A 12,114-nucleotide genomic window follows, 5' to 3' on the forward strand; every position below is an offset into this window, starting at 1 on the left:
GTTCCAATCCAAAGGAATATTCAAAGAAAATTATTCACTTAATTTGTGTAACCCAAATATCCCAATCAATACTAATATCCCTTGGCTTTTATTTTTTTTTATTTTTAAGCCATATGACATAAACAATGAATTATAAATATTTTATGGCTTATAGTCATTCCTTTGTGTATTTCACTTTTAGAAATATTTATTAATCCCATTAATATACAGCATTTATTTTGTAAAGTTGTTACTAGTAGGTAGCCTATAGGTAGTACCCATTGTAGATGTCTTAGAAACAGGAAGACTTGGGTTTGATTCCTGCCTTACTAGTTGAGTGAGTTTAGACAATACCATTTAATCTCTATGGATCAAGTTACTATCTAGCACTAATCTGCTAAGCCATATATGGGTCAATATTTTGGGGGGTGGAGGAAAGATAGTTTCCTACTACTAAAGAAATCACAGAACTTCCATGGGAGAAGTCCACAAGGAAATATCTTTAAACGTGAAAGATAAGAGTGTCAAATGTATTGATCATCTTATACCTACAGACATCACTCTCTAAATATATCAATAACTAATCCTACTAACAGGGCAATACTGCTTAGTATACCAATATATCTGATATATTAAATGCTCCCCTCAAAAGTACGAAATTTCAGCCCCTAAGAATTACCTTTCATAAATAATTACCTTTAGAGAGACCAAGATCAAAGTTTATCTTGGTTTAGATATGAACTAACTTTATTTCAGAGAACCAGAAAATTTCGTTACAACTCCTTTTTTCCACCCTTTGTTAACTGCTGAAATAGGATGTCAATATGCCTAAGAAACTCTCTGTATTCTTGATAAATATATATATTAATATTCATTAATAAAAAATGAAATTTCCTAAATCTCTAAGGAACATAAAAGAAGGTGGCTCTTAGCACAGCAGATTATTTCCAAACTGGGAGCAACCTCTCATACAGATTATCACCCTGAAGCCTCTCCAGATGAAGAAAATAGTAACTTGCAAGATGGAATCTGTGCAGGTGCTCATATCTCATCACTACTCTCTTTCCCTACAACTGGAGGGTCAAGCCATGAGCTCTAAAGTCTCCCTTTATGGAGAGGACTCTGCACAGACGTCTCATTTTCTACATGGCTGTACAATTTTAGATGCTATATTCTTTAGTCATACACTCTAAACAGCTCAGAGTACAAGACCTGAGAAAGGTATTTTCTTCATTCTTAAAGACAGGAGACTTTGGGATTTATTCCTGTATCTATCTTTGACTCCCTGTGTGGTCTTGGACAAGTCATGTAACTTCTCAGCGTCCTCATCTTTTTCACCCACAAAATGAGGTACTGAATACATTTGATAAGGCCCCATTGTATCCTTAACATTCTGTGATGTTTCATTGATTATATTCCTTTTTTTAAAAATTAACTTTGGAAAGTCATCATTTTCCCAACACAACAACAGTAGTAGCAGCATCAATAAATAAATAACACCACCAACAATACATGTTCAAAAGGAAAGAATGACAAAACCAATTCACAAATCTATTTAGAACATTCACATCAAGATAAATTCTTGGGAGGGCATTTCTTCCATATGAGACCCATGAGATAAGTACTGCATGTACTTTTAACCTCTTTTACAACTTACCAATCAGTTAATATGGCTTCATTTGTTTCAATACTTTTGGTGGGGTTTTTTTAGTTTTGTTCAGTAAGACTCTTTTACCAAAAAGGTGTCAGAAAACTCTCAGTTCCATTGTTTTATTATATCATTTTCACAACTGTCATTCATTTGATAAACACATTGTCTAGGTAAAAATATACTTGGTAATTAGGCTCATGCTCCACTATGGTAATACTGAATATATCTAAAGAAGGCTCCCTTGACTTGGGATTTTAATAAAATAAATATGCAGTAGGTTTATGAAGTAAACTAATAAACTCAAGAAAGAATGGCTATGAAAACACAATATGCATATTTTTAGAAGGACCAGTAGTTACTCACAATGAGAGAGAATTCACTTTACCACTCCCATCAATTAAAAGCCAAGATCTCCTCTGGATCAATTCTATACAGCTGGTTATTTAGATAGTTAATGATCTAATTTAAGCCTACTGTGTTTTTTTTGTTTTTGTTTTTGTTTTTGTTTTTTTGCTGTTGTTCATTTCTTTAGTTTAAAGAATAAATCTGTTACTTTAGGAATACTAAGACAACAAGCCTAAGGAGGAAGAGACATACAGAATGAAATACAGAATGATAAAACATGCAAGAACATCTAAGGAATGATAAAATCACTGATTCAAAATATTAAGGAATGAAAGCAAATATAAAGTGAAGTAAATTAAATATGCAGGATGATGGATGTTCTACGTTGCTTGTGCCCCAAATATGAAATACGAATGATCAAAAATCTACGTTACTGGCATTACAGTTTCATTAAGCTATCCAGATTTTAGGCATGGATTTGATACATAAGATTGCTTGAATAGGCTGTTTTACTTACTTGCCATCAGTTTTTTTTTTTCATCCAAAATGAGCAGGATTGTCTACATGCATCTACCCAATTATTGTGGTAGGCAGTAAAGTTCAAGATATAGAGATAATTCTTTGTGGACATACAGTTTTTGTTACTATAATGAATGTGTTGGATCCCTGTCTTACCTCCATCCTGTAAGAAGAAAGACAATCCAGCAGCCAAGGAAGAAAATCCAGTAATTCATGACCCTTCATTGTATGCGACAGACTGAATAATAACAATTGCTGTGGCACTCAATTACACTCTGAATTTCAGTTCTGTTCACCCTACCATCCTAGGGGGAGAGGAGTGTTACTCTGTATTTATTGAGGCTAAAGAGACCTCAGAATTGTGCCATTCAGATACACAACTGAGTAATTTTTCATTACTGTTCCTACAATACTGAAATGGCTCTATGGGGTGAGCCCTAGAATCCATTGTATGTGAGCTAATAGCCTAGGTGCTCATATATGGGTGGCCCTGAATGTTTCCTGATCTTCCTTCTCATCACAATCACTAGTTAACATTTACTCTAGGAATTAACCAGACTTTAGGCATCTGAATCAGCTTTAACTTGAACACTTCTAAAAAGTTACACCCACAAAGTACTCATCCTGAAAAACAAACTTCACCCAGCTTCCTTGATTTACTCACATTCTCTCTTATAAAAGACTTGTCAGTCATGTAACATGCATTTATTCAAGTCTTATTAGGTACTGTGCACTGTGCTAAGCAACGGGGTTACAAAGTCAGATGACAATCCTTAATAGCTCTACAATTTTATATTAGGAAACATGACTTGTGCTCCAATGTTCCACAACCAATTTGCTGTTTCTAATCTGCTATGGCAGTGCTGTCGAAGTAAAATAAAAATGGGAATCAATAATTGGTACTTAAGGGTATCTGTGTGCTCTATATTGATTGAATTTTAAAATAAAGTATTTCCTATATTTTATTCCATTTTTATTTAATTTGTTAAATATTTCCCACTTACATTTTAATCTGGATTGGCCAAGCTTAGAAATGTTGTAGTCCACAGTAAAATGTTTAATACCTGAGAGCTATGGATCAGAAAAATAGATAAACCATATTATTAAACTTGCATATAAAGTATTGGAAAACGAGCATTTAGTAGGAACCTGAAATATAAAGTTCCCTAATTACTGAGTTATCACTGTACAAAGCTGTCAACCTCAGACCCATAATCTACATTCAACTTATAGAATAATTTTTAGTTTAAGATGTCTTTGCACCAAGTGCAGATTTAACTTAAACGAGGCAATGCTGCAAAAGAAATTAAGACTTTCATTGCATGTTCCTACATCTTGGTTTTCCATAAACACCTATGTTCAACATTTGCATTTCAAAATCAGATATGCTGTCCTATGCTAGCTAGCACTCTGGGAATCTTTGCTATTTTGTTCCAGAAACAAAAGCCAACCAAACGCTCATTTCAAGGGAGAGCCATTTGGCAATGTTAGTTTTTATTTCTTTTTAATTGTTTGTAATGTTCAACATGGATTCACTTCCATGTTAAGTTCTCAGCACTTAGGCAAATTTTAACAGTGTGAGAGTTAAGACAGCTGTGCATAAAGGCACAAAAGACATGTTTCTAAAGGAAGGAGTGCCAGCATTTACCCTTGGCAAATAACTAAAATTCTTGCCAAAGGTCTTCTCATCACGTTATTTAATTTCAGCTGCAAATTCAACTACAATTTTTTTTAAATGTTTCTTTGCTAAGAATGTCATATGGTCTCTTAAGGCTCTCGTTAATTCATCCATGGCTACTGTCATTGTTTTTCTTCAGTGAATGAAAAAATGTTATTGTTTCTCAAACCAATCACATAATTGGTGTCAACCTATTATGAATTGCTGCAGAGAATAAGTTTTATTTGCTCTTCTCATTCCTCTCCTTGTTGTTACATTCAGCTTGTAACCAAATTCCATACAGAAAAATTGATTCTATACAGAAAAAATGTAGTCTTCCAGGACTATTTTCCTAATTGAAAACAACAAAAGCAACTATAAACAATAATTTTAGTCGTAGAATATTGTGTTTGGAAAGAACCTAACGGATTAGATACTCCAATGTTATTTCGCAGTTAAAAATCATGATGTTTAGAGATTGAACCAATGTCATATGTATTATGTATGTATGTATGTATATCTTTTATCCATGCAGTTTTTCAATACTTTTAAACATTTATATTTAAAGTTTTGAGTTCCAAAACTCAGCCATCCCTGAAAAGATAAGCAATCATATACAGGCTTTACATGTACAATTACGTAAAAATATTCCACATTATTTTTTTGGTACAAGAATACTCAAATAAAAGAAAAAAATGAAAGTAAAAAATAGCATGATTCAGTATGCATTCAGTCAATATTAGTTCTTTCTCTGGAGGTGGGTAGTATGCTTCATCATTCGTCTTTCGACATTATCTTGGATCATTGCATTGCTGAGAATAGCTATGTTATTCACAGTTCTTCATCAAACAATATTGCTGTTAAGGTATACAACATGCTTCTTGTTCTGTTCACTTCACTATGCATCAATCTTTCCAGTTTTTTTCTGAAATAGTCCTGCTTGTGGTTTCTTATAGCACAATAATATTCCATCAAAATCATATACTTGTTCATGGCTCGTTTAGCCATTTGCCACTGGATGGGCATTCTCTTGATTTCCAATTCTTAATCACCAGAAACAAAAGCTTCAAAAGTATTTTTATGCAAATAGGTCCTTTTCCATTTTCCAAATGTCTTTGGGATGTAGACCTAGCAGTGGTATTGCTGGATGAAAGGGTTTACAACCCTTTGGGCATAGATCCAAATTATGCTTGAGAACAGTTGGATGACAAAAGTTGGAACTCCATCAATAGTGTATTAATGTCCCAGTTTTCCCACATCCCCTCCAACGTCCAACACTTTCCTTTTTTTGTCATAATAACCACTCTGATAGGTATGAGGTGGTATCTCAGAATTGTTTTACTTTGCATTTCTCTAACTAATAGCATTTTTTCATGACTACAGTGACTTTGATTTCTCCATCTGAAAACTGCCTATTCATATCATTGACTATTTCTAAACTGGGGAAAGAATTGTATTTCATAAAGTTGATTCAACTCTCCATTTATTTGATAAATGAAGCCTTAATCAAAGATATTTACTGCAAAATTTTCCCCCAGTTTTCTGCTTTTTTCTAATTTTGATTGCATCTTGTTTGTGCAAAAACTTTTTTTAATTTTATATAATCAAAATTATCTAATTTATATTTAATGCTCTCTATAACTTCTTTGGTCCCAATTTTTTTCTTTATCCATAAATCTGACAGAGAGGCTATTCTATAAACTCTCTTAATTTGCTTATTGCATCATCATTTTTTGGTAAATCATGTACCCATTTAGACCTGTTCTGGTATACGGTGTGAGATGTTGGTCTATACCTAGTCACTGCCACATTGTTATCCAGTTTTTCCAGCAGTTTTTGTCAAGTAATTAGTTTTTGTACCAAAAGTCTGAACTTTGGATTTATCATACACACACACACACAATTACTAAGATCATTTATTATAATGTAATTTGTACCTCATATATTCCGCTGATCCACCAGCATATCTCTTGGTCAGTACCATATTGTTTTGACAATTACCACTTTATAACAGGATTTGAGATCTAGCACAACTAGACCAACCTCTTTCATATTTTCCCCCCTATGATTCCTTTGTTATCCTTGCATTTCTATTCTTCCAGATGAATTTTATTATTTTTTCTAGCTCTATAAAATAATTTTTGATAGTTTGATTTGGATGACACTGACTCAATAGATTGATTAAGGTAGAATTGTCATTTTTAAAAATTATATTGGCTCAGTCTACTCATTAGTAATTAATATTTTTCTAATTGTTTAAATTTGCTCCAGCCCTTTATCTTTATGTGGGTTTATTTTGTATCCTACAACTTTGCAAAGTGGTTACTAATTTCAAGTAGTTTTCTAGTTGATTCTCTAGGATTTTCTGAGTATAACATCATATGCAAAGAGATTGATAGTTTTGTATTCTCATTGCCTAATTTCTTTTTCTTCCTTTATTGCTATAGCTAACATGTCTAGAACATCAAATAATTGAGGTGATAATTGGCATTTTGTGTCACCCAAGATCCTATTAGGAGGCTTCTAACTTATCTTCATTATGGATAATACTTGTTAAAGCTTTCAGCTAAATATTATCATTTTAAGGTAAGCTGCATTTATTCTTATGCTCTCTAGTGTTTTAAATGAAAAAGCTTGTTAAATTTTGTCAAAGGCTTTTTTCTGCATCTATATAAGATAACCGTATGATTTCTGTTCATTTTGTTATTGATATGGTTACCTTGATAGTTTTCCTAGTATTGCTCTGCAGTCCTGATATAAATCCTAGCTCATCAGAGTATATAGTCCTTGTCATATATTGCTATATTCTTTATCAGGATTTTATTTAAAATTTTTGCATCGATGCAAAAATTCATTAGACCATGGGAAATTGATCTGTAATTGTCTTTCTCTTTTTTGTCTCTTCCTGTTTTGGGTATTAGTACCTTATTAGTGTCATAAAAGGAATTTGGTGGGACTCCTTCCTCTGTCTTTCCAAATAGTTTATATAGTATTGGAATTATTCTTTCTAAATGTTTAGTAGAATTTGCTTGTGTTCCTGGAGATATTTTTAGGAAGTTCATGGATTATTTGTTCAATTTCTTTGTCTAAAACTGACTTATTTAAGCATTTGTTTTTCTTCTGTTAATGTGGGTAATTTATATTTTTGTAGATATTCTTTCATTTAGATTGTCAAATTTATTGGCATGTTACTAAACAAAACAACTCCTAACAATTGTATTAATTTCCTGTTTGTAGGTGGTGATTTTAACCTTTCATTTTTGATACTGGAAATTTGGTCTTCTTTCTTTTTTTAATCAAATTAACCAATGTTTTATTTTTTTTCCATAAAACTAGCTTCTAGATTTATTCATTAGTTCAATGGTTTTCTTACTTTCCAATTTTTTAATCTCTCCTTTGGTTTTCAGGATTTCTGATGAGGTGTTCAATTTTGGATTTTAAATTTGTTCTTTTTCTATTTTTTCATTGCATGCCCAATTCATTGATCTGCTTTTTCTCCATTTAATTGATGTAAGCAAATAGAGATATAAATTTTCCCTTAAGTACACCTTTGGCTGAATCCTGTAAATTTTTGTATGTTGTCTCATTGTTGTCACTTTCTTTAATGGAATTATCAATTGCTTCTATGATTTGTTCTTTGACCCACTTGTTTTTTAGGATTAGATTATTTAATTTCCAATTAATTTTAATCCCTATTTTCATTGTCCATTATTGAATGTAAATTTTATTCCATTATGATTGGAAAAGTATGTGCTTGCCGTTTCTGCTTTTCTGCCTTTGGTTGTGAGGTTTTTATCTTAATTTTTGTGTAGGAGCCATATATTCATCCTTTCTATCCCCATTCAATGTTCTTCACTGATCTATCATACCTGTTTTTAAGAATATTATTCACCTCCTTAAATACTTTCTTGTTTATTTTTTGGTGAGATTTATCTAGTTCTGAGAGGGTAAAGTTGAGGACCCTTCAACTAGTATGGTTTTATTATCTATTCCCTCCTGCAACTCATTCAGCATCTTCAAATATTTAGATGCTATACCATTTTGTGCATATAAGCTTAGTAATATTATGACTTCATTGTCTATTGGTACCTTTCAGCAAGATAGAATTTCCTTCTTTCTCTTTTAATTAGATCTATTTTTTGCTTTTGCTTTTGCTTTGTCTGAGATTGTTTGCTACCCCTGCTTTCTTTGCTTCAGGTGAAGCATAATAGATTTTGCTCCAGTCCTTTAATTTTATCCTGTGTGCATCTCTGTGCTTCACATATGTTTTTTATAAAAAAAACGTTGTAACAGGATTCTGGTTTTTAATCCATTCTGCTATCCACTTTAGTTTTATGGGTGAGTTCATTCCATTCACATTTATAGTTATAACTGATTGTATATTTTTCTCCATGCTATTTTTTTTGCTTGTTTATCCCCCTTTCTCTCTTATACTCCACCCTTTCCCTCCTCACAAGTCTTTTACTTTGATCACCACCTTCCCCAATGTACCCTTTTATTAGTTCTGCTTCCCCTTTCTATTATCCCCATCCCTTTCATTTCCTTACAGGATAAGATTTCTACATCCAACTAAATGTGTATTATTGCCTATTTAATCCAGTTTTGAGGAGAGTAATATATAAGTTTTGCCCTTCATTCCCCCATCATCACCTCCATTATAATAGCTCTTTCATACCTCTTTTACGTAGGATAATTTACTCCAATCAGTGCAATTTTTTTCACCTCTTTTATTGTTTTTCAGATTATCATCCCATAAAACGCACCTTATATCCATATCATCTGTCTACATATACTCCTTCTACTTGCTCTAAAAAAGTTATTGAGTTACATATATCATCTTCCAGATAGAAATATAAACAATTTAACAATGTTAATTTTGTTTTTTGATTTTCTTTTCTTTCATTTTTTGGAGGGGTCCAAGGGTTTTATTACTCATCATTCTGTGGTGGTGTACAAAAATACCAGCATACAAAGGAAATAAAAGACTTAGGGAACATAATTTATGCCTGGCAGAATTTTACAGCACTTTCTCTATGTTAGCATCTAGATAACATTCTCTTGGAAGAAAGGACTCTGGGTACACAGCAAGACCTGCAGCTTCAGGCCTCCCTACTAACACTTGGCAAACCCTTTCACATCTTCAGAAAGTTGATGTATTCCTGGTGCTCTAAGGCCATGTTCAGCTCAACTGAACTGATCTGCAAAGGTGTTGCCCAGCCTGCAGTCAGCCTGGAAGTTCATCGAGTGCTCATACAGGGCCCTGTGCAGGGAATCTGTGCTGAGAGTGTAGTTTGTATCCTTTCAATCATTTTCGGTGGTGAGCTGAAAGCTAACTTCGCAGATGGAGAAGATCATCCTTTCATCCTCTCCTTCCTGTCCACTCTCATCCTCTGGATGGTGGCAGTCCAGCACAAGGGACTTCTTGGTATCCTCCTTCACAATGTAGGGATTAAGTTCAGGCTCCAGCTATTCTTGTGCCTTCTATCCCTCTGATGGCTCATCACCAAATATCTGTGTGATACTGTTGTTACTAATGAATGTGACCATGATCCTCATTGCAGCTAATCTCCAGATTAACTTGGCTTCTGCCCTTTGCACATCCAGTTCCCAATCCCTGGACACTTTGGGGTAGAATCCGTGTTTCTGGATTTTCCTCTCCTCGTTAATTTCGTTTGTTAGGAATTCATGAAAGGCCTGGTCCCCCTCATTGTGAAGCCCACCTCCCCCAGTCCCCCCCACATACATACCATACACATGTGCACAAGCATAGGCCAGGTGCACTCTGCAGCAGCATGCAGGTGGCTGGGACGAGAGGGTTCCCAGCCTGCTGGCAATTCCTCATCCCAAGAGGCCTCTGAAGACACACACAGTGGCAGCCATGGTGGGGCATAACATCAGGAGGATAGCAGGATGCAGAGCCCGGGTCACAAGGCACAGCAGCAGCTGGGCCATGACCGAGGCAAACAGAGAGGGGTGGGAGCAAGGACAGAAACAGTGAAGAGCCTGTGGATTTCTTTCTTGTTTCTTTTTTTTACCTTTTTATGTCTCCCTTGAATCTTGTTTTTGGAGGCAATTTTTTTTTTAAATTTTGATCTTTTAATTAGGAATTCTTGAAAGTCCTCCATTTCATTAAATGCCCTGAAAAACTGTATTCATTTTTTCTGAGGAGGTGATTCTTGGTTACAACAATAATTACTTTGCCTTCTAAGACCTCTGGTTCTTCAGTGTGGAAGCTGCCAAATCCTGTGTATTCCTGACTGTAGCTCCACTTTATTTGAATTGTTTCTTTTTTTAGGCATTCTTAAAAAACCTTCTCCATGATCTGTGAACTCTAGAATTTGGCTATGATGTTCTAGGGAGTTTTCGTTTTGTGATCTCTTTCAGGAAGTGATCAGTGGATTTTTTTCAATTTCTATTTTTCCTCTAGTTCTAATACATCAGGACAGTTTGATAATTTCTTGAAAGATGTTGAGTATTCTTTTTCTTTTTGGATCATGGCTTTCAAATAGTCCAATAATTCTTTTATTACCTCTCCTGGAGCTATTTTCTGGGTCAGTTGTTTTTCCAATGAGAAATTTCACTTTTTCTTCAATTTTTTTTCAAGCTTTTGATTTGTATTTTCTTGAATCTTGATGCCTCATAGAGTCATTCATTTCCACTTGCTAAATTTTAATTTTTAAGGGATTATTTTATTCAGTGAGCTTTTGTACTTCCTTTTCCATCTGGCCAATTCTTTTTATAGGGAGTTATTTTCATCAGTATATTTGTGTGTTTGTGTGTGTGTGTTTTCTCATGCTATTAACTTTTATCATGATTCTCTTCCATCACTCTCATTTATTTTCCCAATTTTTGTCCTACTTCTTTAATTTGCTTCTTAAAATTCTTTTTAAGCTCTTCCAGGAATTCATTTTGAGTCTGAAACCAAATTACATTTTTCTTTGAGGCTTCATATGTAGCCATTTTGAATCTATTGTCCTCTTCTAAGTTTATACCTTGATCCTACCTATCACCATGGTAAATTTTTATGCTCAGGATTTTGTTTTTCTGCCTGTTTGGATAACCATGTTTTTATGTCAGCGTAAGATTCTGTTTCTCCACTGTCCTTAGTTTTATGTGCTAGGGCTCTGAGTCTTACTGCTAGCTTTCTTTGGCTTCAGGACTTAACTGCTCCCTTTCTCTGGAGGATAGGCTTTCCTTCTGCTTTTACTGAGGTGCCCTAGGGTTGGGGAATCTCCTTGTTGGCCTTCTCCTAGTATGCATTTTCTGCTGGCCTGCTCCAAGGGTGGTGCTCTGTCATAGTATTGCTATGTTAACAGAATGCTTCTGGTGGCTGACCCTGGAAGAGAGAACTTGTTATTGGTCTGCCCCAAGAGTGGTGCCCTGCTGCTGGGTTGCTATGGAAACAAGGCCTGTCTGTAGGTATGTACCAGGGGCAGAGTCTCCTTGTTGGCCAACCTTAGGCCAGGGGCTTCACTATGGGCCGGCCATGGAGTCCAGGCCTTACTGGGGGCTTGTTGTGGGCCAGGGATAGGGGGATGAGGCCTTGCTAAGCTATACAGACTACCCCTTTGCAGCAGGGAAGGACCTCACTCAGCCTTGGAGGCCTGCTTCGGGCCCCCTGCTGTGAGGCTAGCTGCTGTTTCTGCTCATGGACCTCGCTTCCTTCCCACCCCACTGAGACAGACCTTTCCTGTGAGGCTGGTGAGCTGCTTCCCTACTCTCAGACCATTTCTGAGGCAGTTTCCTAGTTGGCTGGAGGGGAATTTGGGATGACTTTGGGGGGTTTCTTCCTCATTCTGCTATCCTGGCACCAGAAGCTATATAAAGTTATTTAATAATAAAGTCTGGAATAGAAACCACACTGTATTTTATTTGTGGTATAAGAAAGACCTTGGCTTGAATCTTGTCTCTAATATTCATTAGCTACATTAACCAAGAAAAGTCACTAAAACTTTCTGAGCCT

The 12,114-nt window shown here is 35.1% G+C and overlaps 1 pseudogene; it reads right to left on the reverse strand.

The window, feature by feature from the left end:
- Window positions 1-9,263: 9,263 nt before the first annotated feature.
- LOC140498548 (complement component 1 Q subcomponent-binding protein, mitochondrial-like) lies at window positions 9,264-10,339 on the reverse strand (annotated as a pseudogene).
- Window positions 10,340-12,114: the final 1,775 nt, after the last annotated feature.

Source organism: Notamacropus eugenii, chromosome 4, assembly GCF_028372415.1.
Source record: "Notamacropus eugenii isolate mMacEug1 chromosome 4, mMacEug1.pri_v2, whole genome shotgun sequence".
Lineage (NCBI taxonomy): Eukaryota > Metazoa > Chordata > Mammalia > Diprotodontia > Macropodidae > Notamacropus > Notamacropus eugenii.